Source organism: Rhyacophila brunnea, unplaced genomic scaffold, assembly GCF_057557595.1.
Source record: "Rhyacophila brunnea isolate RB1 unplaced genomic scaffold, BYU_Rbru_1.0 scaffold_13, whole genome shotgun sequence".
In the NCBI taxonomy this organism is placed as follows: Eukaryota; Metazoa; Arthropoda; class Insecta; order Trichoptera; family Rhyacophilidae; genus Rhyacophila; species Rhyacophila brunnea.
The window spans coordinates 3,313,733-3,341,175 of NW_028232785.1; positions in this window are offsets into that span (position 1 = coordinate 3,313,733).

Here is a 27,443-nt window from a genome sequence, read left to right on the forward strand (position 1 = left end):
ACTCGCTGAAGGCAGAGATCCAGTTAAATCAATCGTACATGAACAACGTATGAAGATATCTATTTTAACCATTAACTCAGCCATACATAAAAAATTGGTTATTTTCGAAAGAGATTCTTGGTGAAAGGACAATGAGGACCGGTTTCTTTCGCTTAGATGGCCATTCATCGGCTCACAATATCCTTTTGAGCAGATGAAACCATTCCTGTACCTAATTTGTAATATATACCTACACAAAGCTATCTGAGTAAACAAAAAAGACCAGAAGACTTGAAATTTTCTGTATAACATACTTATGTAATCAAAGAATACTATATTATAAGCATATTATACAAGATAATAATATGTATCAAATAAAATGTTTACTGTAATCTGTATGTTTTGCGTGTTTTCCCTAGCATCACCTCACGGATTCTAAACTTCTCAATGCTAAAGCTAATCGAGTGACCGGTATGAGTATCAGTAAACAACACAGGCTGCAAGAAATCACGAAGGGTCTGAAATCTTTACACGATGAAACCTTAGTCGAGGTATCATGGTATTTGGAAATAACTGTTGAAAATCAAAACATGTAACTCGAAATGTATGAGGTCACAATATATTTACATAGGTAATTCAATTCCTTTGTGAATTTTTCGAAACTTTATGTCGCTGTGGTGTTTAACACATTGCTGCTGAGTAGATAATTCCTTTTTTAATTATCACATTTAAAATGCATGCTAATTACATCGATTGGCCGCCTGATCATTACGCTCCAGGTGCGTCGTTCAAATTCAAATTGTAGTTACTCGAATGCATCTGATAAGTAAATATGTGGTGGGTCAATTGAAATACCGTAATTTAGTATACATAGCGTTATAAATACGCGCAGTGTCAAAAGACTCCCTTTCCGTCAGACATGTAGAAACTTAACTTAAACAAAGAACTTAATTCATAAAAATTTAAATAAATCAGTTTTTATATTTATCTGTTAATCTTATGATTAGTTTGTGAAAATTGATTATATATATCGGTTAAAACGCATTTTAAATTTAAAGCGGCCATCTTTGGTTAGTCGGTTTGAGTGTTGCAATCATTGTGAAAAATAAATTCCCGACATAATCAGTTGTCAATAAAGTGGCCTGTCGCTGGAAAATGTATCGGGAAATGAATAAAAATCACCGACTTCGGGTGGAATTTCGTCAAACGGCTGTCAACTATGGTTTACCGATATTTCACGATCCGAGAGCCGATTTTTCATTTAAACTTATTGGACATGACGAATAAGGCACACAATCGCTCGCAAAAACGGGCAAAGCTGTAGGATAATAATATATAGGAGATAATAATATATAGGAGATTTTGGCGTCCTGACTGTCACCACACGAATGTTGCCAATTTGCATCAGTTTCGAGTTCAGATGGTTCAAAATTATTTATATCCATTTTACGTCTTTAATTAAAGCAAAAATAATGCGACAAATATTTAATTTAAGCCACGTGCCGGTATAGCCGTGAGTAGTATAATGTTAAATGGTGTTTATTAGTTTATGGCAGTCAGGATTAGTGCTGCCAACGGTCGTTCACAAAATCATGCCTGCCGGGTATGAAAACAAGATATTAGGCAAGAAAAACGTTTTGATTAGGTACCTAGTACCTATGTGATTTTTTGAAAATAAAATTGCAAGTAAATTTACTTATTCTACTATGAATGGATAACATTCATTAGGTAACTACCTACCTTTCCTTTAGTGCTCGTCCGTGGTGGTTAGGCGGGCGCGGGGCGGCGGCGGGGCGGGCAACTCAAACGTATGAACACGTCTCGACGTGTCCGTAGACAATGCGCGGGGACGGGTGTTCGCGCGTGTCTTTTTGGCGCGTCTAGCTCAACGCAGGCAAGATCGTACATGCGGCGGGCTCTTCCCATACTGCGCGCATAGAGGTGTCCGCACTGAATGGACGGGCACCGACGCGGGAAACGAGCGAGTTGCGGGTGTCTCAAACCATCATGAGCTTACCGCGTGCGTCTGGTGTATTTATGGTATTATTTTCACAAAGCATAGATAGTGCGAAGTGATGTAAAGTAGGTATACGTTTTATAACGTTGCACTTTTCACTACACTGATACGCCTCTTTGCCTTATAACGTCGCATAAAATTATATCAAATATATATAAAAATTATATATTCACTTGTATTAATATAATATGTAGTACTAAATAAATATATATTATGTAAAAATAATATCTTTAAATTTCAATAATTCTTAACGCACATATAATATTGTATACTTATTTTACTTATAGTTATAAAGGTAGGTACATAAAAAAAAAAAAATTTTTGTCTATAAATATTCAATATTCTTTCTCATTTATCTCTTTATCTAATTTCTCTGTATTTAAATTTTAATATGATTAACTATAATTATTATAATTTATATGGAAACTTTGCTTGTTGCAATATCTTTTTCTAGTCTATTTTATACATATTTGTAGTCTATGTAACTGTTTGTTTTCCTTAATAAAAAAATATAAACATAATAAAAATAAAATATATTAAGTAGGTACATCATTTCCATCCTAGAGCCGGGGTGCAAAGTTATGAAGCGTACATTCTACACCTACATTCACACCATATGAACCGAAAAGTCTTTTTTAAACTTTAACTTACATATTATCCAATATATAATCAAATTATAAAATCGACCAAGGGTACTTGATGGAATTTGAATTTAAATTCATAAATATAAATTTACCAAATAAACAGGAATTAACTGTATCAGATGACAGTGTATATTCACCATTGGTGGTGTTTGAAGATGCCAAAAGGCGATAGTCGGATCGCAAAAAATTACTCAAAAAGAATAGATAAAAACTTAGATCAATTAGAATATACCTAATCAAATATTTTCTCATGTTACTCTTTTTCGAAAAAGTTGTCTGGTTGTTCCCGCAGTTTCTTGTATAAGTTATAAAATTCTTCTGCTAAATTAGTGCTTTCCATATTAATTTCATTGGCCCCATATTTTGGTGCAAAGTTTTGCCATTTCAAATAGGAGTTTTCCAGTAAAAACTTTTCTGTGTTTATGGTTTCCTATCCCTGATTTGACGCTGAACACGACTGGACGCGCGCGGGCTACTACGGACACTCTACCCGTGCCCGTCCCCGCGCCAATTCCGCGTGGAAGACGCCCCATGACTACGGCCAAGCGCTTAGCGTATCGAAAAGTACAAAAATGTCTATCTATACGTCTAAAAATCATCCATTATAACAAAAATATTATGTTAAACATAATTCTATTACATTAAATGTAAATTTTAGCTTAGATTAAAAAATGCATCTTTCGAAATAAAACGTCATGTGTTGGAGGTCCATTTACCTGGAACACCCAATGTTAAAACTCCACCTTTTTTTGCGTGCATTTGTTTGTCACAGCCATAGACTAATAAATACCATTTAACATTATACTACTCACGGCTATACCGGCACGTGGCTTAAATACTTTGTCGCATTATTTTTGCTTTAATTAAAGACGTAAAATGGATATAAATTGTGAACCATCTGAACTAGAAACTGATGCAAATTGGAGGTCCATTTACCTGGAACACCCAATGTTAAAACTCCATTTGCAATTGTTTGTGCATCGTTAGTGCACGTTTGTGCACGATTTTTTTTCGTTTGTGCACCTATAATAACCGAAAAATTCCAATTTCAAATTGGGTGTTCCAGCTAAACGTTGGGTCACCCAATGTTGAAATTTCAACTTTTTTCAAGTGCATTCGTTTGTGCATCGTTAGTGCACGTTTGTGCACGCGTTTTTTTCGTTTGTGCACGCACATTAAGGGGGTTATTCGCATTTCAATTTGGGTGACCCAGCTAAATGCTGGATACTTGTGTCACTAAACATGTGTTTTTCCTTAAATTTTAATTGTAGTAGTGTTAGTAGTGAACGTTAGTGCACGATTTTGTTTTGCTTTTTCACCTATATTCAGCGCGCTATTTAAATTTAAAATTTGTATGCAAAACCTGACTGAGTGGGTTTAAAAAAATATTTTGTAGTGAAATCTCTTGTTGCATAGCAAGTGCGCAATTCTGCATACTTTTTTTTTTTTTCTCATATAGTACGTGAGTTATTCGATATCAATACCCGAAAGTCGACCTAAAGCCAATCCATAATCTTTGAATATAAAACTCGCCGACATTCGCCCCCATGCGGCGAGTAGAATCCCCACACATGTGACAGACGCCAAGGAGGCATTAAATAATCTTGAAGAGAAGGCCTCTTTTTCTACGTGACGACCTGCAGACTAGACCTGCCCACCTCTCCCTTCATCTCCCTCTGCACCATCGCCCGAAGAGCCCGAACTCAGCAACCCGCCCCCCAAAAACATTGAGTACCATTATCATCCGCATCGTTATTTAATTAATCTTCATATTTCTATTTCAAATATTTCTCCCATCTCTTTGTTTTTTTTTGTGTCAATCTATTAAGAATTTACAACTTTCAAATCATTGCCGTTGTATTCTGTATAACCCGCGATTCTTTTTAAAGTAATCTCTATAAAACGAACATTCTCTCATAGCTTTATTGAATATTATAATAGTGTTTTTCTCATGCAATATAACTGTAAAGTGTGTTGGTAATTAACTAATTTTAATTTGTGTGTTTAAGAACAAGATTCCTTGTTGGTGTTACCTAGGATTAAGTCTAATAGTATTATCTCGATAATTTTTATCATGGAATTATTATCTCTGTTGTACTATATCGTTAATTTCTTTTTTATCTTCCGTTTTGTATTTCGCGGCTTTGGTTCTCAAACCACCGTCATCTGGTGGAATCCCCTGGAGTCTAGATGCGCCATTATTGGGTTTTGATTGTTTGTATCGATTTAAATAATATTTATCTTTTCCTTTCTTTTATATGTCTATTTCACGATGCGATCTCTGTATCTTAGTTATAATAAATAAATTTTAAAATTGAACACAATAACTTCATACACTTATATTTCAAAAATTAGTAATATAACCATCTTGTTTATTTATACTTCACCTATACTTTTTCGAACTATTGAAACCCCAATATGCTGTGAAATAAATCAGTCTGATCTAGATGCTATCGCGCAATGTTCTATTTTAAATAAACTTGAATTTGCTACCTCCAAATGTCATATTATTTCATTCAATCGTTCAAGGCACACCTTATTGTTCCCATACACATTGTCTGGTATAATATTGAGTAGGGTAACGGAGATAAAAGATTTGGGTGTATTGTATGATGCAAAGTTTACTTTCAATCAGCTTATTCTTATCATCAGTACTAGATCTAGGTTCTGGTTTTGTTATGAGGGCTTCAAGATCATTTGAAAACGTCCGAGTGCTACATATCATTTGTGTTTGTATTCTTGAACATGCTAGCATTATTTGGAGACCTAACAGGTCCGTCCACACAATTAAGTTGGATCGAGTCCACAATAGATTTCTTAGATTTCTCTACTTAAAGACATACAGATTTTTTCCTTATGACAGATATAATAAAGTTTTCTTCTGGGTATGCTATCAATGTCCCTGTCCACCCGAAGAGTGATTGCTCTATTAAAGCATTTCTTTTTACTTCTTTGTGGGTTCATTTACAATCCGTATAGGTACACTGGCAAATATTAATTTTCATGTTCCCACCAATATTACTCGTAACACTACGGTCTTCATGATACCTCGTCGCAGAACAGATGTGATTTTTCATGATGCTGTGTATCGTGCGATTAACTTGTCTTATTTGATGGCACTATTAAGGTTGGTTTGTTTTTTAATAAATATATTTATGTTTGTGGACGTGTTAAATTTATAATTGTATTTATTATTTTACTCTAATATCTACATAAGCATATTCTTTCTTTTCTACTTTATTGTTATATTGGATGTTAGTTTGTAATTAAGTCATTTTTATAATTTTGTATGAATTATATATTATGGCGCATTGGTCAATCGCTGTAATGCCGTGATACTCTTTCCTAAATAAATAAATAAACAAATAAAAATAATATACAAATTAATACCTACTCGAGTTAACAATTTCGAATTTTTTATTTCCTGTGCCTTTTTTAAACTTGTGCCACCTACTCCGGACTCCTGTTCCTCAACATTTTTGATTTGGGGGTTAAAGCTAAGGTACCTAGCCCAACAACCTGCCAAGTATAACTGGCTACAGAACCGATAATAATACCATATGTGACTAGGTATACTTCAACAATCAACCAAATCTTTGACGTCAATGACGCAGACTGACAAAGTTAAGATGGATCTCTCACCATAACGCAGTGCCTGACCACAAGACTGCGCGCTATCTGTATGCACTGTAAACAGTTTGCTCAAATTAAAAATGTGAAGTCACGCATATTTACTTGGTCTTGGCAGATTCAGATTGTAACGCACTGTCGAATGCTTGCGTTGATCTCTTTGCTCAGCAAGACGCTTACCATCCTGCTTTATTAGTTGAACTGCCAGTCAATTATCACAATTTTTTCCAAAAGTCGTCTTAGTGGCAGCAATAAATTCGATTCGGTTAGCTCGGAGACTTCCTTTATTAATAAATGGAATTTAATCAAAGGTGAAGTATTGATTGGAATGCTTAATAATAATATAGTACCTACTGGTACTTTGCGCAGCTATCGTAAATGGTTTACTCGTGGCATTAATAAATCCATTGGCTTGAAATCCACCTATCATTGAAGATGGAATTGCCCGAATGATTATAGTGCTTTCTCCGATATGCACAGAAGAGTTCATCAAGATTGTAATGATACTTGATCCACTGAGTATACCTGAAATCCTACGACTGGCAACCCGAACAGCGCCAAACACAAACACACAGGCTATGAGAAAATCATATAAATATATTGCGTCTTGTCTTGTGAGAATCGAACCCAGACACGTCTCCAAATGGACCAAAGCGCAAAAGTGCTCTGTTTCGGTTCATAAGGTCCCCAAAATTATCGCTCCGTCATCTCGTGAAAAAAAACTACCGTCTGAGATAAATATGCCATATTACTACCTATAACAAAAACTAACACTCTTATTTTTATTAGATACACATAAAATTAGATACTAAACTAGGTTAATATTATATTAATTATTCCGGATGCGAGTATCATAGCATTATTTTTATGAAAAAAATGATGGCAAGTACAAAATTACACTACAAATTTAATAAAACAAACAACTATACAATTAAATTTTATTGTGAAAATATCCTAGACATAATAATATATTGATGAACAAATTGTCAAAATTAGAAAGAATTTCTAATTGTATAAACTAATTGTTGAATTATTTAAGTATAACATTTTTCTTTATTATATTATACTAAAATCCTTCTAAAACAAAAAAATATTAAAGTATAGATAAAAGGACAAAACAACATTGAAATTTCTTCATGCAGTAGCTCTATCATAGTTTAGTAAGGAATTATAAAATGGATGGTATATTTCCCTTATTAAACCTGTTGTACATATTAATTTTAAATCTACCAGTTTAGTTATATTTATTTATTATTAAATTTTACGAAAAATTCTGATATTTTCAACAATGCCCTAACATCTCAATGTTCATGTAATGTTGATGTGATGCGTACAGAATTTAAATTGCCTCATTCGGCTGAACTGTACTCTAGTTTTGGACTAATTTAAGATACATGAATAATACAGTTTCTATATACAAGATAACAACTATGTTTTTTTTATAAAACCTAAAGAAATTATCATAATATCTTATATGAGCCAATTTGAGTTAATTTGTGTGCCTTCATCCAACAGTTGATATACATGTGAAATTAAAGTTGTTACATTTAAAACTTTCGCCAGAATGTGTAATTTCATGATACTGGAAGTTACACACGAGAAACTAATAATAGCACATTTAAACCACTTTTCACCAGTGAGTCATTTTGTTTATTTTCATCGCATCGGATGTACCTAATATATTATGAATAATCACATTATTCATCGGATCAGAAAATATACCCACACGATCAATTACGTTGGCCACATATAATAGGCTGTTCACCAGTAATAGTCGTTATACACGAATAGTCACATTGATAATCTTTATAATACATTTCAACAGAATGAGTAATTTTGTGTTATTTTATATTTCGAGATGTAATACAAGAGTAATTAAATTGATCACATTATAAGGTTTTTTTACCAGAATAAGTAAATTAGTCTACTTTATAATGCAATAAACGAGTAATTACATTGCCATTAAAAAATAAAAAGCTTTTTCACCATAATGAGTCATTTTGTGTTATTTCAATTTATCAGATATTATCGATGAGTAGTCACATTGGTCACTTTTAAGTGGCTTTTCATCAGAATGAGCCATTTTGTTTTACTTAATGTTACGAGATGTTATACAAAGGTAATAACAGTGGTCACATTTAAATAGCTTTTTACCACAATGAGTCATTTTGTCTAATTTTATATAGCTAAATCGGATACAACAGTAATTTCATGATTTACAATTAAATAGCTTTTCACCAGAATGAGTGATTTCGTGTTTTTTCATATTACGAGATGTAATACAAGAGTAATTACATCGATAACATTTAAATGGCTTTTCACCAGAATGAGTCTTTTTGTGTAATTTTAGATTACCAGATGTTATACAAGAGTAATTACACAGGTCACATTTCCATGGTTTTTCACCAGAATGTATCATTTTGTGTAATTTTAGATTACCAGATGTTTTACAAGAGTAATAACATTGGTCACATTTATATGGTTTTTCATCAGTATGAGTCATTTTGTGTATTTTCATATTGCGAGATGTTGTACACGAGTAAATACATTGGTCACATTTAAATGGTTTTTCACCAGAATGTGTCATTTTGTGTATTTTCATATTCTGAGATGTTATACAAGAGTAATCACAATCGTCACATTTGAATGATTTTTCACCAGAATGAGAAAATTTGTGTATTTTCATATTTGATGATGTTATACTTGAATAATCACAAAGATCACATTTAAATTGCTTTTCACCAGAATGAATCATTTTGTGTTTTTTCATATCACTAAATGTTTTAGAAGAATAATTGCAATCGACACATTTAAATGGGTTTTCACCAGAATGAGTCATTTTGTGTATTCTCATCGCACTAGATGTAATACATGAGTAATCACACTGATCACAAATAAATGGCTTTTCACCCGAATGAGTCATTTTGTGTTTTTTCATCGTATCAGAGCGTGAAGTAAAGTAATTACACTTGTCACACTTAAGAGGCTTTTCACCAGAATGAGTCATTTTATGTAATTTCATCTTACTAGATGTTTTGAAAGAGTAATTACATTAGTCACATTTAAATGGCTTTTCATCAACATGGGTCATTTTGTGGCTTCTCATCGAACAAGATATTATACATGAGTAACTACATTGGTCACATTTATATAGCTTTTCATCTGAATGAATTATTTTGTGTAATTTCATCTTACTATATGTGTTTGATGAGTAGTCACATTGGGAACATTTAAATGTTTCCTCTTTAAAGTAATTTAATTTGTCCAGTTTCAACAAAGCAGATTGACTGCCGAATGTCTTATTACGAATTTTTTTATTAATTTTGTTTGGATTATTGAAATCAGTAGCAATTATTTCATGTAACACCAATTCTTTTTTAAGGTCTTGATCGTCAATCTGTATTTCATCGTATGGCTCTTGTACTTCTAGGATTCTCTCTGACAATTCGAGACTAGCGGAATAGGGTATTGCAGTGGTTACAGGAATCAACTAAAAGAATGTGGAGTAGGTATTGCATTAACATGAAGTCAAAACAACATATAAATATGATAAAACAGTATTTTAAAAATCATTTAAAAAATTAAAATCATCAAAAAACTTAAATAAATTATTTCGGATGGTTCTTTTTGTTCCCATCACGACATATTATTATCTGGTGCGTAATATTAGGATACGTATAAGACCTAAAGTTATCACTTATATGAAAATAACAACAACTAACCTCAAAAATGCACGCGGCTTCGTCTCACTATGTGTTACTATGATTCGGTCAGATAAACTATTTTATATCGTTGGGTACCTATATTAATACTTACTCACATTTATTAATACGATTGCAATTGTTAGACATTACCCTTTGATACCAGCATTATTATCCCAATGAATATGAAAAGGTTTCATCAGTGACAACTCTATCGTCACGACTAATTTTTTATGCTTAGGTCTACAAAACTGTTCAGAAAACAGGCACAAATCGGTAAATGTTAACTAAAAGTGACAATCTATTAAGTAATACTAATTATTATATTTTAAAACTAACCTCAAAACTGTTTAAGACATCGACGGCATTTTCTTGTTTTATAGTATAAATGTTCGCGTCTGGACCGTTACCACACGAATGCTGGCCATTTGTATGAGCTTCGAGTTCAGCTGGTTCACGTTTTATATCCATTTTACGTCTTGTAACGTAGGTTTTGTGTTAAGGTTTATAGAGGAGATATATATATAGGCCGGCTAGCCAGTATAAAAGACTACTACCCTCCGGTCGTGGGTTTTTTGAGTACCAACGGCCGTTATCAAATTTCATTCCTCCGGAACGTAAATATCTAAAAGATAAACCAATGTATAATACCCAGCACGGATGCTGGTAGGTGGGCGCCAGCCCCTAGATCTGAGAAGGCTATAAATTAGGGAGTCTAGGAGCGAAATAAAAGTTTAAGTTGAGTTCAAGATATAAGTTATATATTGTCGATAAGTTTGACAGGTAAATTACAGGTTAGAAAATGAACAATTGCAGCTAACGGATCAAACCCTGAATAACGAGAAAATAAACTCTGACAATCCCGCGAGAGGGATTAATAAATAATGGAACAAATGGAACGATACAGCTTACGATAATCCAGGTCTCCTTGGTGGAACCAAATTCCGACGTCGGCAAGCCTTTGTCCGGGCGTTATCTTTACGACGGTAAACCATCTCCAATTCGAGCGGACCGATCTAGGCCACCCATGCACGTCCGTCCTGCCTCGAGGTCCCCACACGTAAGCCCCGTGTCACCAGCCTCTCGTCTCCTTAATCGATTATTAATTTATCTCCGTACAAATTCGCCAATCACAACACCAAAAAACAGCAACTCATTTCCGTCGCCAACCGCCATCTTGCTTTTTGCCTCCTTCTCCGAGTTGCCAGCGTAAAACTTGTTTTCCTTAGTGTGGCAAGTTAATATAACATGACATTGTCCCCTTGGTTGGAAAAAAGAAATCCAGACCCAGGTTTGGATTTCGCCTCGCGGCCTGCGATGGACTATGGGCAGCCAGGAGCGGTATGTCGAGGGTCGAAGAGGGCGCAGAAATGGAATTCGCACTCTGGTATTATAGTGGCAGAGTGGGTGTTGCGTATGCGTAGTAAAACATGAGTAAGGCGATCCGGGGTTAGTCCTAAAGGTCTAGTAGTCGACACTGGTCTTCCCTACCTACTCCGTTCCACTACTAATTCGATAAACTATGAAGATACAGTTATTTTGTTTGATCCGTGCAAAAAGAAAAAATAATTATAAGAATTCAATATTCAAAACATGTTACACAAACATATACATAAAATATAAACATAAAATTGAAACGAGACTAGTAACAAGAACAAAAGACAAATACAACCCCTATTATTTAAATTATAATTCAAGCTGAAGGCTTAGGCGTGCATCAAAAAATAGATTTAGCAAATTTAGAAAGAAAAGGAATGAATTTAAATTGATTAAATAACTTTGAATGAATTTTCATTTGATCGATTTTTAAGAAAGGATAAATTTTAAATCATTTATTAGCATTGACCATAAATAGTTGGTAGATTAATAATGCACATTGGATAATAATAATATAATAATATACGCTGGGGTGAGCTATATATCACCACAACATTTTATGTATAAAAGAGACAGTATGTAAAAATAGAGCATTCTACCAACCTGGTTCAATCATAAAATAATAATGTATATACAATAATTGCCAATTTGGTTTTGCGTGAGGGCCGGTCGGTCGGAAAGTAATAAATACTGTGCGTCAAGCACCGTCCGAATATTTAAAGGAAAAACTACTAAAACATGACTACAAAATACTAGGCAGATGACCAATCCGACCGAACTGACAACGTGGTTAATAACCAATCGCTGTGACGTGGTTTCTCTGTTGAGCCTGTAAAAAAAACAAATGATGTGTGATGGAATTCCAAGCCCCGGTTCGGGTCCCAAGCAGCGCTCCAACAAATAAAATAACGCGAACAAGTAGGAAACTAAGCTAGAAAAGAATTCCTAGTACAAAATGTAAAGTTAAAATTAATCGACGACTTTAGTATACTAATTTAAGATCTACTATTGCGTTACGCGGACCCCTCATCCGATGCCCAATCTCCCTTGGTGCTCTATGTCTCCAACCCAAGGATGAGCGAGCCCAAGGCGGAAACCCAAAAGAGGCGTGGCCCGGATGCATAAGAAAACATGAAGCTAAAAGAACGCCGCGCGAAAGCAAACAACGGCAAGGAAGCCATGAACACAACGGAAGCTAAATGTAATTAAAAAGAACCACCTGGTTCGCAACTGATTTGACATTCAAGTCAAGGTTGCAAAAAAAATAAAAAATTGATTAAAAGGCTAACGAGCACGTATTATAACGACCACTTTCCTGTAATAGGAAATAAGAAAAAACAAAAGGCATGGCTTCTCTCACTTCGGTTCAGGCACCTTCTCCAACAAAACTGCATAAAAAAACCAACCCAGTAAGACCGGGTTTCGAGGTAGGAAACAACGTCCGCATTCGGTAGAGCATCGCGTTGAATCCATACCTCCCACCATACAACCAAAAAGAAGCAACGGAATCTCAGGCAGCTGGATTCCGTTACCAGTGGAGGCTTAGCCGGAAACACCTTCCGTTCCGACCAGCGCTACCGAATAATCAATAATCAAGATACTGCTAGAGAGAAAAATAAGGGGTACCCTACCAGATCACCTTCAGTTCTGGTAGCGGTACAGATCCCTAGCAGATGGACAAAACAAAACATTGATCACCATCCATCTAGCCTGAACCGAATTGAGTTAAGATAAAAAAAAATAAGAGAACAATGCCAAACTCTAATGTATATGATAAAATAATAAAAACCAAATAGCAAACAAAACCGTCACGCAAAAACAAGTACAAAGGCAGCTGGTATAAATAAAGATCACACGATCAACAGCGCGATGTACTTAATTAGACAATTGTACATAATTGTAATTATAAATATATCACTATGTAGCTAAACTGACAGGCCCCTCCAAACGCCAAGGCAGCGGTTGCGCCTTCCGGGGGCACCGTAACTCCCATCCTGGCTCTACGGTAGTATTTAGAACTATGCTTGTTTACCAAAAGTAGGTCCAGATGCTGGATGTGTGGTATGAATTTGAGTAGGCCTCCTTCCCGAAAGGTCTGCAACCACCACCTTTGCGATGGACGTTCACCGGAACAAGGGTGTATTGCCATGTGCAGGAAAGAAGTCAGTAGCTGAAATGAAATTAATAAGATGAATAATGGTTCAACATTTACAAAATAAGAGCGTTGAAAACAACTGATATTAATATGATTGTATATAAGTAAAAAAAATATGTTGTAAATATTAATTCATTCTTGTAAAATTCGAGCTTGTAAAAGGAGCAAAAAAAATCAAAAATCAAAAATAATATTAGGGGTGTATATATATAACAACAATACAAAATAAAACAGCATTCTAATTCCTTTAAAACAAAGACAAATAATAATAATAAATGATAGTTAATAATTTATAAACCAGTTATCATATTGAATAATGAGATCGGAGTGGAAAAACTTTATAGAGCAAAATAAGGTAAGATGAAACAATTCATCAGTTTGTGACATAATAGATCTCCTGGTTGTAATTATATTATATGTATTAAATCATGTATCAAATAGCTATTTATATAATAGTTGAATGGCTAGCAGAGCCAAGAGATACCCTCCAACCAAAAATGAGAAAGAAAGAAATTCGTACTCCTGTACTGGTGTACCACCATGCCAATAGATTTCAAAGAACATTAGATTAAGATAAAGTAAAAACTTCAATGATAAAAAGGAATTTATAGCAGGGTAAAAAAATTAAATGATAATTAATTAATAGGATTCTAAATTTACAGTGACTCCTGCGTTTGAAATTAGAAGTTAATTAATACAAAAAAATTAAAAGAAACCACTAGGTTTATTTACAAAACAAGAAAAGGTGTGACCAATGATTAAATGTATCTAAACGAAAGTTACTTTAAAATGAATGAATTAAAATCCGAGAATAATCAACATAATAATGGAATGATAATAATTGGCAATTTTATAGTTATAATATGCTGGAAGCATCAGAAAACACCATAGTGGTTAGCAGAAGTGCATAAGGCTTATCCTACAGAATGAGATTACTCATAAGGTAGCTATTGTTTTAAGATATCTTTAACGTGAAATCTACCGAGAGGTTTTCCCTGCATATCAGCTAACAAGTACACAGTAGGAGAGATTTTCTCGACAACGCGGTTCTCTAAGAATCGCGGTGCGAGTTTGTGTGAGAAGTAACTTGCTGCGTTCGACTGAACGAAATTTCTCCTCCACACCGTATCTCCTGGTGAGAATTGTACATGTTTACGTCTGAGATTGTAACGCTGCGCATTGGTTTTAAAGTTTTCCAGTAATTGTTCCTGGACTATATCAAAAATTTCCGGTAAGTTGGAAATCATATCCGGAAATTGAGAATGATCAGCGCTAGGCGGAAGGGTTAACTTAACATTGGGTGGGCTGTCTCTTGGAAAGTGATATCGGCCGTCTAATATCATTTCCCTGCCATGCATGAGATAAAAGGGAGTAAATTTAGTGGAAAGATTAACAGTTGAATTCAGAGCCGCTTGCACATGGGGTAGGCAATTTGCCCATAAGCGATGATCTCTGCCGACTAAAATTGCTAAAGAAGTATTAACAGATTGATTGTATCTCTCCACAGTGTTAGCTTGTGGAGAATAGAAAGCGGTATATAGAATTTTTGGGAATCCCATATGAAGAAATAAATTTTTTAATCATTTGAAATTTTTTTAATTATTTACTCGTTGACTGAGGAGTTGTAGCTTTGGGAGTAGCATTACAATGCGACAGAGCTTGGGGTGTAATATTTGCATAAAATGGTCCAAGTGATGGCCTGGGCCCAAAACTTGCATTCCAAGCTGAGGCTTGCAATCTCATTTCCCCTAATGATTTAGAAGGAGTAATCCCTCTTTTTAATAAGGCTAACTCTAATTCCGGTTTGTTCCATGTCTCTTCGAAATCGATCGGAATATTAATTAATTCCGACGCGTCAAGATCCATGTTGTTTTTCGACATTACCAGGTTATATAAGGAGGTTAAAAAAGAAAGCTGCAACGAGAACAGCTATAATTCTAGAGGACAGATTGTACAATCCTTTCCTTACAATAGGAAAAAAATCAGGTAGCAATATTTATGGTTCATAACAAGGCAGATGCTAACACAGGAAGAACCTAATTACACTTGCAATGAAATAAAAGCACAACTGGATTTAATTTCGGAATTAGATAAGAAAAGAAAAAAAACAAGACTGAACTATTTGTTCACTACACGCAAACAATGGGCCCAGCAGAATTTGCGTGAGTGATGTGTGACCGTGTCCGCTCTTCACTCTGACCCAGAGAGTGCTGTGCAAGAGGGTGTGTGGTATAATAAGTAGCAAGATGTCGACCTAACGCGGGTGAAAACGAAGAACGGAAGATATCAACATCCGTTGGAGACCTATAAACAAACAGAGAATCCGACGTTCGCTGCCGTCCAGCGTTATTGGCGAAAGGTCGTGTGATTATATGACGTGTATGTAGTGTACCTGACGCTAACTGGAATGCCTCATTCCCTTCGGCCAGCGTCACCCCCAAATCGAAATTTGGTTGTCAATAACAAGCAGGCGAACAATTACAAACCCCTTGTTATCAATTGTAACCACAATAGAAAAGGGAGCGGCAACCACTCGAGTGTAATGATTACGTCATCCGGAGTGACGCTGCCAAAAGCAACAAGAAGCAATACCAGAACAACACTAGTGAAATTTATGGGAAAAAAAAAAATTTGCTATTTATAATATAATGATTAATGTTTACTAAAACGTGTGTTAATAAAAATAGGCGTAAAAAAAAAATTCTAGCAAGGGTCAAGAAAGAAATATAATCTCGAAGTACCTAAATGAACCGTCCAACTTTGTTAATTGTTATCTCTCCTATGAGTGAAATGAACAGAAAAAAAAATTAACCTCTCTGTGGTAATCACAACCGCCTAACGATATAAAAAAAAACTAAACAATACCAACACCCAGCAATAAATAGCGATAAAACAAATAGGAATTAGAATGCAATACAAATAAAACGGCTATCACGTTGTTTAATGAATAGTTTTGTGGACTAGTACAAAACCAGAATATATAAAAATGTTACAATAAAAATACACTAAAAAAACCACATTGGATCAATAAAATAATTATTCGTGGGCGCATACTCGCATATAAATGTGTAAAATTGCTTTAAAAAAATGATTAAATAAATAATGATTATATAAATAATGTCGATTAAAATTTAACGTGGATTACGTACAACATACGTGATAGATAAAAAAACACAAAACAGAAGCCAATAAAGAAAATAAATTAAAACTCGCCAGAGTAACAAATTAAATATAAATGTACAGACGTTTCTAAAATAGTCGATAAATATTTCTGTTAAATAAATTAAGAGACTTCACTAATTTTCCAATATATTAGTTCTTCAAATCTAAATCAATAACATATAAATTGGCAACAAAGTTTCGTTTTGATTGATAGTATAACTGGAAATAATTCTTTTTACAATCCCTGACACATGTGACTCCTAGTGCACTGTCACCCTGGGTACGAAATTCTAACAAAAGATATTGAGTTTACTAAGCTTGATTTGAAATAATTAACGTCCGAAAGAAAAAAGAATGAATGTAAATTGATTATTTAATTTTGAATTAGTTGGGAATGATTTGATAAACTAGATAAATGAATGTTACTTTTAATATCATGGTACTGAATGACGACAATAATATTCGTGGGAAAATAATTTTTTTTTTACAAAAAGATCACATGTTTAGTAAAAAGTACATATCTTTAGTATTCTCCAGGGGATCTGCGTCTCCATGTGGTTATCCCAAGGGATTGCAGAGCTGGTTTTCCTTGTGTTTCAGAAGAGGGATGCAATAATGTGCTTTTGTCAATTTTATCCTGCCGAACTTCCTTTTGTGGTTCCTGGCCTTCTATTCACAGCAGCATAACGATTTCTCCATAGGTTATTTGCACCATGACCAATATCGAACAATTCCCTCACAGCATGACTATTCCCGTTTAGTATTCTGAAACATGGACGGAAAACCAGATTAGCGATATCTCAACAAGTCAAAGGTACAGGAAGCCAAGCGATGGTAAAAATTTATGAAGCAGCAACAATAAGATGATGGTTATACAATTTGAAATACCTTTAGTTTGTAGAATATGAGCTCCCACCCATCCACGTGCTTGCTGCCAGAAACCTGACAAGGTCCAATGAAGTTTGAAGAAATTCCGAATTTAATAAATAAAACTTTGTTGCGAAAAGAGTAGTAGAAAAAAAATTATAACGAATAAACTGTTAATAATTTGAAAAGAATTATTTTATTTCAGGCGAAGAGAGAAAATTTTAACGTCTATACTTGTGAACGACTGGCGAGTTAATGATTACTTTATTCCGCCGATAATGCAACAATTCTTCCCTCGTAACGTAATTGCGCAACGCCTGTGCTTATGCAACCTGCAACGCATGCAGGTGAAGACGGTGGTATTCAAAATGGCCGCTCTATCGATGTACGAAAGAAAAAAAATCTGACAGAATGGCTTCACTGCACAACACAAAAGACGAAAATACAATACAATACATACAAAAAATCGCCTATCGAACGAGATTGCCAGAGTGGTATATGGGATGATAGATCATCCGAACAATGTAAGCAAATGATCTGGAGAAATGAAATAACGTACGAGTAGCACTTGTTTAGAGTGAGCAGTAATAAAAGCGATAAAAAGAAACATAAAAGAAACTGCCACTAAAACACTGTTGGCGCCAAATGTAACGTAGGTTTTGTGTTAAGGTTTATAGAGGAGATATATATATAGGCCGGCTAGCCAGTATAAAAGACTACTACCCTCCGGTCGTGGGTTTTTTGAGTACCAACGGCCGTTATCAAATTTCATTCCTCCGGAACGTAAATATCTAAAAGATAAACCAATGTATAATACCCAGCACGGATGCTGGTAGGTGGGCGCCAGCCCCTAGATCTGAGAAGGCTATAAATTAGGGAGTCTAGGAGCGAAATAAAAGTTTAAGTTGAGTTCAAGATATAAGTTATATATTGTCGATAAGTTTGACAGGTAAATTACAGGTTAGAAAATGAACAATTGCAGCTAACGGATCAAACCCTGAATAACGAGAAAATAAACTCTGACAATCCCGCGAGAGGGATTAATAAATAATGGAACAAATGGAACGATACAGCTTACGATAATCCAGGTCTCCTTGGTGGAACCAAATTCCGACGTCGGCAAGCCTTTGTCCGGGCGTTATCTTTACGACGGTAAACCATCTCCAATTCGAGCGGACCGATCTAGGCCACCCATGCACGTCCGTCCTGCCTCGAGGTCCCCACACGTAAGCCCCGTGTCACCAGCCTCTCGTCTCCTTAATCGATTATTAATTTATCTCCGTACAAATTCGCCAATCACAACACCAAAAAACAGCAACTCATTTCCGTCGCCAACCGCCATCTTGCTTTTTGCCTCCTTCTCCGAGTTGCCAGCGTAAAACTTGTTTTCCTTAGTGTGGCAAGTTAATATAACATGACAGTCTTTAATAATTAAAACAAAAATAATGCGTCAAATTTCTTAAACGTGGCGTTGTCCTGTGAGCAGCATAAGGATGGAGCAATAACTAGGGCCGTCAACAAAGTAACGATCCTTTTTGTCACTGCCAATCATTCAATACATTTCCCTAGTTGGACTATTCAAATGCTGATAAGCAATTAATTACGATGCTTTCAATATAATTATTTAAATTATTGTTTTGAATAAAAGACTTTGTGAAGATAAAATTAATGCTCTAGTCTGTACATTGTTTTATTTGTCACAGTACACGAAATGGAAAATTTTACTTCGGTTAATTTTCAGAAATTTTTAAAAAATATGGATACGTAGATACCTTTATAACATTCAATTATTTGTGTAAACGGAATTATTATTTCCGGACTTTACATTAAATTAAAGGGGAAAATATATTCGCACAATTGAATAGACTGTTTTCACAAAGCGCTGACAACATTTAAAAAGATGTTCGTCACATCGGAAATGGATGATATTCACAAATCAACTACAACACTCAAATGATCGATTTGCACTAAAGAAAAAGTAGTCTTCACATATCAATATACTATTGTAACCAATTAATCGTAAAAGAATACAAACACTATGCAAATTAGGTTTAATGATTTTAAACAATATTTTGGCAAAACATAAGTAGGTATGTATTAGGTAAGTACCTACTTTCAGATTTAAATAATACTATAAATACCTATTTAGAAAGTGACGTTAATTAAAACTTAGGTAATTGTGCCGCAGATGCCGTCATGAGCTTTTATGATTTTTTTTACGAAAACAGTTTATTCCAGTAGACAATTATAATAAATACCCTTTTCTGTCGGCGCATAGGTTTTTCGATCCAATAATTGTTAATTTAAAATTTGAAATGCTCATAGATTTTAATACTTCATTATCACAATCTAAGATTCTATTATTAGGTACCTAATATTAGGTTGGGGTAGGTTAGGTTGGGTTAGGTTAGGTTAGGTTTAGTTCAAAAATGATACTTATACAATCTCAAGACGGCATCAAAATTTATATCGATGAACCGAAAAAGATATACCTAGGTGGTGTTATTTGGTTGTAGATTTACATCAAATAATATATGAACGATAGCAGCACGAATATACACATATTTATATTACTGCGTTAAACATTAATTATATTGACACCTAAGCATCATTTTTGCGATTGCCTTCTAATAAATTGTATTGCTGCTACCATTATTATTAGTTTGACATTTCGTCCCCTTATTGCAGAACTAGCCTAACTGATTTTTAGACATTTTACAGGAGAGCACTTTTAAACTTTATTTCGTCATTAATTTGAAAACTGTAAATACAAAAAAATTGATTTAAATATATGATAATGCATTGGTTAAATGCTTTGTTTATGTGGAAAAAAAATACAAAAAAGTATATTCCGTCACATATTTTATGCAGATAGGCTACTTTTGCACTACAGTATTTGAAATCAGAACTATCTTATTTGAGTTAAGCTTGTTCTGCATAACTATTAGGATATGTTTGTACTACAATAATTCAGATCAGAACTATCTAAATTGAGTTAAGGTATTTGAATGCGAACATAAGGCAATAAAAAATGGTACTTTAAGCGCATTAGGAAGTTAGGCTAAATTTGTATCATCATCAGCCGGGGTCAATCCACTGCTGGATGAAGGCCTCCCCAAGCTTTCTCCAACTCTCTCGGTCCTGTGTCATTCGCTGCCACGTATTTCCGCCGAACTTTACCAGTTCGTCAATCCAGCGGCTTTTAGGGCGACCCTGTGGCCGTTTCGTACCCCTTGGGTACCATTGGATGACGGCATTTGTCCAGCGGCCGTCCTTTCGGCGAGCAATGTGCCCCGCCCATCTCCATTTCAGCTGTTTGGCAACGTCTATTACATCGCGTACTCTTGTCTGCTTCCTAACCCATTCGTTTCTCTTGCGGTCCTTTCGCGTGATGCCCAACATGCACCTCTCCATGCCTCGCTGTGTGACTCTTAATCTTTGGACATCTCTCGTGTTAAGGGTCCACGTCTCGCAGCCATACGTGAGCACGGGTAGCACACATTGGTTGAACACCCTACGCTTAAGACATAATGGTAGGTCACTCTTGAAGATACTATTTAGACGTCCGAAAGCACTCCATCCCAGCTTTGTTCTTCGAGCAATTTCATCGTGCATGCTTCCGTCTATGGACACCTGCTGTCCGAGATAGACGTAGCTGCTGACTTGCTCGAGTTGGGTGCCAGAAATACAGATAATCGCAGGGTCCGAAAAACAGTTACTCATCACTTTTGTCTTTGAGACATTTATCTTTAGACCGACCGTTTGACTGACATCCGCGAGTTCTTGCATTCTACCTTGGAGGTCTTTCGGGTCTTGTGAGAGTATAACAATATCATCTGCAAAGCGCAGGTGACTGAGGTGCTCTCCATTAATTGGAACACCTTTTTCCTCCCAATCAAGTTTCCTAAATAAGTCCTCAAGAGTAGCGGTGAATAGTTTAGGTGAAATGGTATCACCTTGCCGGACACCTTTGTTAATGGGGAATTTACACGTCCGTTTGTGGAGTTTCACGCATGCTGTGGCATCACTGTATATACTGTTCAATATGTTTATGTAGCGTCTTGAAATTCCTTGGTTGCTAAGGGCGTCTATAATTGAGAATTTTTTGATGGAATCAAACGCCTTTTCATAGTCTATAAAACCAAGATATAATGGCAGTTTGTATTCCTGGTAGCGCTCTATGATTTCCCTGACGACCTGTATATGATCCATAGTACTGTAGCCTCTTCTGAATCCGGCTTGCTCTCTTGGTTGGTTCTCGTCTAGAACTGTTTCGAGACGGTTTGAGAGTATTTTCGTGAAAACCTTATACAGAATTGGCAGTAGACTAATTGGTCGATAGTTTTTCAGATCTTCAGTGTCTCCTTTCTTATGGAGAATAATAATGGAGGCATTTTTCCATGACTCTGGGATGTTCTCTTCGTGCAGACAAGACGTGAACAGACGTGCGAGCACTTCGCTCACCGTCTTCCCGGCCCGTTTGAGAACATCGATAGTCAGCCCATCTTCTCCCGGGGCTTTCCCACTCTTCATGCACATTATAGCATATTCCACCTCTGTGGTAGTAACCTCGGGAAGAGGATCTCCATATTCTCCGTTCACCGGAAGATCTGAATTGATGTCAGTGTCATCTTTGTATAGAGCGCTGTAAAACTCTACAACAGTATCCAGTAGATGATCCCAGTTACGCACGATACTTCCATCTTGCGCTTTTAGTGTCGTGATCTGCCGTCTCCCTATTGACAGATGCTGCTTGTTCTTATGTAAGCTCCTTCCTGACGCAACAATTGATTCAACAAGGTTCATATTGAACTTACGAAGATCTTCTCGTATGTTTTTACGTAGAGTTTTGCACAGCGTGGAGTACTCGAGATCATTTTCAACTTGTTGCTCGCTTTTTGTACTCCTACGCAGCTTCATAAGATCCAACGTTTCCTTTGAAAGTTTGCTTACTCGTTCAACCACAGCAGCAACTGTCTCTTCCGAAGAATCTAGAATGAGTATAGCACTACAAAATAAAAATTAAATCTCACGACATAGTTTTTTTATTCACAAAATCTACCAAACACTTCAATGAACATAGGTACTTATAATATACTGTAGTTATTAATGAAAGTTAAAGTTCAAGAAGTTATATAAATGAAAAGGCAATAAAACCTATTACTCATAAGCATTATTTATAATTTAATCACTGTCGGTTTCATCCCTATTCACTTCTTGTGGTGAGGTGATCAATCCTGTATAGAAGGAATGGTAGTCAACAGGAATTATTTTCTCCCGGCAAAGATACATTAGGTCACAATGTTTTAGCTTAGCTATTGGTATGACCGAACTTCTTACTGGCATCAATTTGAAGTCAGTTATCTTTTAAATTAGTGGTCCACGACTACGCTCAGCTGTATTAACTGGTGCAGGCGAATCTTCAAAGTTGTACTCGATTTGGAGTGTGTGTGGATTTTCTGGCATTACTGAGATTCGTTTTATCTTTTGCCAAGAAAATTTGATTCCACGTTCATCCTTATCCCAATTTTTGGTTGTTGATTTCAAGCAATGTAGGCGTAGGGTCTCTTCCTACATGCTGTCGTGTTATTGAATACCACTAGCTCGGTGTATATACTGGTATTTTCTTGGCAGCCCTTTTAATAACACCATGAATCGAATCAACTTCATTCTGCGTGTGACCTTTTTCTGAAAAGATATGTGTTATTATACAAGAGAAATTGGCCACACAGAACATGTACATACAGTACATGAAATGGATACCATTTTTTCCAGCACGATTATCTGAAAAAAATATGAATTCTTTTATCCCTTCCGATACCTGTTGTTTGATGAAATCAAAGACACAGCTTCCAAATTTCACACACTCCTCTCATTCCAATTGATTCATGCCACATAAAACAATGGCCATGTTGTGATCCTAGATCATAAATACTGAGATTATATGTGGCATACTTTCGTTTATGTTTATAGTATAGTTGTGCGGCTTCTGCTCTGGGATTTGTAAGACTTGTTGTTGCGCAATAGGAACGTTTTATTTAAGTTTGCCTGCTCCTTGACATTTATTTTAACTTTCGGGTATTTTTTTAAATTTTTTAGATGAGTATCATATTCTGCTTTCATAATATCTTTTTCTTCATTACTGCTCTGCTCATATTTCAAGAAAAAGTCACACTGGTCCTTCTTCGGAGTAAAGAATAATAAAATTCATTACAAAATATGCCTCTATATGTAGGAAGCAATGGCTACTGTAAAGCTTTTTTCTTCGTAGTCCTTTTTATATAGGTCAAACATCTTTGTTATATTTAATGCTGCATCCAAGTACTGCTTCGTGGTCTTTTTTCGGCAATAATGGCTGCTTACTGTAGAAAAGCTGTTAATGTTATCCCTTACGTTTTGCTTCATGTGATCGCTTACCGCAAATATCCTCTGCGACCCTCTGCTGTCATCAGGAACCGTACTTGAATTAAGGTGGTATGAATTCTTTGCAGCAGTCTTAACCATTTGATAACGTATGCTCAATGAGTTTAAAAACAATTGGCATATTTTAATCTTGTTAAGATGTTCTGAAAGAAAATTTGAGTTGTCAGTCATTTTACGATGACTTCTTTCTCTACCTTCACTTATATCAATTGTAGTTCTTTTTTTTATTAAATTCAACGAAGCGGTTCACGTTGATGATTTATATCACCTAAATTCCAAAACTGATGAAATATTGCAACCCTCTGTTCTTGGGTAATTTTTATAGAACAACCAAATTTGCATGTTTGAGGAGAGGGTTCCTTCATTTGACGCTCACATATTACATTGTTCTTCCAGTTTATAAATTTCGTTTTCAGAATTTCGCTGCTTTTTTATTACATTTCTGCGCCACAGAGCTTCATTACGATTAGGGAATCCAATCCCGAGCCAAAATTCTGATCCCGGGATTTCGGGATTACAATTTGACAATCCCGGGATCCCGGGACTGGTCCCGGGATTGGGATTTTTTTCCATTGTTAATATAAAATTTTTATATTTACAAATAACATTGATAAAATCGGTCAAAAATAAATCTAGTATAATTTATACTATTTAAGACATTTATTGTTAATATTGTATACGTTAAATCTTGGAAATACACAATTTTAATGGAGTAAATAATATTGTAATATAAATAATAATGTGAATTTAATATGAGATTGCTATTTCTGATAGTAAAGACATAATGAATAGATCATTGAGATTTAAAATAGTAAAGCAAATAATCATGGCGTACTTATGGCCTTTCCGCTTCATTAATTAGTCAGCCAAATATGAAACTGCCGTAAAACGTATGATATCATGGTGGAATTACTTTGTTAAAAGTGCGAAGCATTGTTTTTTTACCAATCTTTCTCATTTTTAATAATCTATGTGAAAAAATAAAATGAATCGGCAACCTACACATGGCTATAAATCAAACTTCATTCAAACTCAGTTTATTTCTAATGTAGTTATTTTGTATTAAAAGTATTTTTTCTGTTATATTTTCCATAAAAATTGATAAAAAAATCAATCCCGAAATCCCGGGATTATGTTTATCAATCCCGGGATTCATAGGTATCGAAAATAGCTCGGGATCCCGGGATCCCGGGATTCGGGATCCCGGGATTGGATTCCCTAATTACGATGTCTTTTCCTAGTCTTTTTTTTCCTGCTTGACTTGAGTTAATCACCTCTAGGACAGGTGCTGAAAGTCGATTTACAATATTACCAATACCATTTGATGAGTTTTCATCACTGTGTGATAATAGTGAATGCTGTGGTGGTTCATAGTCTGATCCACTGTCGGTAGAAAATGGGTCCACTTTCCCATCATTATCAAAAGAATCAGATGTCGAAAGAACCTCTTGATCATCCATAAAATTATTGCAAACCTTGTCGATGGTTACAGAGTCTGAAAATATATACATCATTGAGCTAATGTGCGGGATAGAAGCAAATTGCAGTTCTTATTTCAGTCAAGAAAGTGTTTATTTTTGTTGTAAAAGTGAACAATAAAACTCATAATTACCTCGTTGTTCTAATGTAAAGTGGGCCACTGTGGCACTGATTTCTCCTTCGTTATTTGGAGTCAGCGGGATCAATCGATTTGGTGTTAATTGATCTCCAGTCATGCCACTGATGATTTCGGTAGAAAATGTGTTAACTATCTCATCATCATCAACCGAATTAGATGTGGAAGGAGCCACTAGATAGTCCATAAAATAATTGCAATACTTGTCGGTAATTATAGCATCAGCGTAATTACGTTGGCAGTTGACATTGACAGCGAACTAGTACAAATAAATCCTAACTGCAATAGAAAGAGGCGATATTGCCAACGTGTAGGTGTACTTTTGCGTGCAGAACTAGCTTAACATCAGTTAGGCTAATTTAGTTCCAAAATATTTTTAAGATTTAATTTAGGCTTGGAATGATCTAAGCTGATAACTTTTTTTATATTGATAATTCAGATACGCCTGTTCTGACTACAAATAGAGAATCAAAAAAGGAATTTTTCTGTCAAATAAAAAAAAATCACAAAAAATCAGTTAGGCTAGTTCTGCAATAAGGGGACGATTTGTGAATTTCAACCTTTTCTTTGTGCGATATATTATTTGTCGGTGAAAACAATTTTACAAATGTGTGCAGTTGTCAAAATTGAGTGAATTTATATTTACAATGAGTGATTTATGATTTTTGTTTTGTGAAACAAACTATTTTATTTGATTTCATCTATTTATTTGTGAAATCATTTAATATATGTGAAAACTACTTTCCAAATGTTAAAGTTATTTTTTTTTGTGAATTTTGTTTATTGCATTGTCCTATTAATTCCCACCCAACTTTTAACTCGCGAGTGACCTGTTGGCAACACCGCCAAAACCCAGAAAATCGATGTCTATGGTACGAGATGAAACGTCAAAAGTAAAATGTCAAACGAAATCATTATTTTTCTTGGTTATGTTTGTGAATAATACCAGTAATATTCGATTGATTTAGGATAATATGATATAGTTATGTTTCGTAGAAAATAACATCACATAAATGCGAAACCATATAATATTATTACACTGTAAAACAAGATTAAACAAATTAAACACAGTAGGTAGGTACCTTTAATAACATTAATTTTTATGTAAGTACTTAGTTATTTATTCATTACAAACCAATATAAACCATTACCATTAGTAATTAATTTAACTTTAGATAACAGAGTATTAAGTATTGTTTATAAATTGGTATCTCGCAAAATCCGTGTTCTTTCCGTAAGCAATAGGTGGGTACTTACCTACTCATTCATTTTGACGTTGTGATTTTCAATGTCACTGGAAACGAAATATCAAAATAAACATGTAAATCAGGAAATAGGTACCTACATGAATTTACGTCCTTCGTAGAGCAAAAGAAAGGAGAAGCTTTAATAATATGATCTTAATTGAAATTAGGTAAGGTTATGTCCGTCTCAACATTATGGTACCTACGACCTTTTAATTCTCCATAATTATAATCAGTGCTCGAAATGGAAAATTTCACGAACAGGAACGCTCTATAATTTTCCGAAAAAACGGTATGCTTAATTTTTTTCTTTACATACGTACGTACGTTGGATGTATAAATGCAACAATAAACTTTGAACTTCTTACGTGGATGTATATTGAGCAAGTGGGCAAGGATTGTCAGCGCCGCAGGCGAAAGAACCTCGTCTCAGCAAAGTATACCGTCAAGAATTGTATTATTCTTTACTCTTACTTTATCTACCACCCATAATCAGCAGGCATGTTACTTCTACCACCACTCGTCACTGCTTATAACTTATATTACTGTCTCATTTGGGATAGTTCAGTTTGTTAATTAATTAAACTTAAAAAACAACATATCCACATACCTACCATAAAGATTCAAAT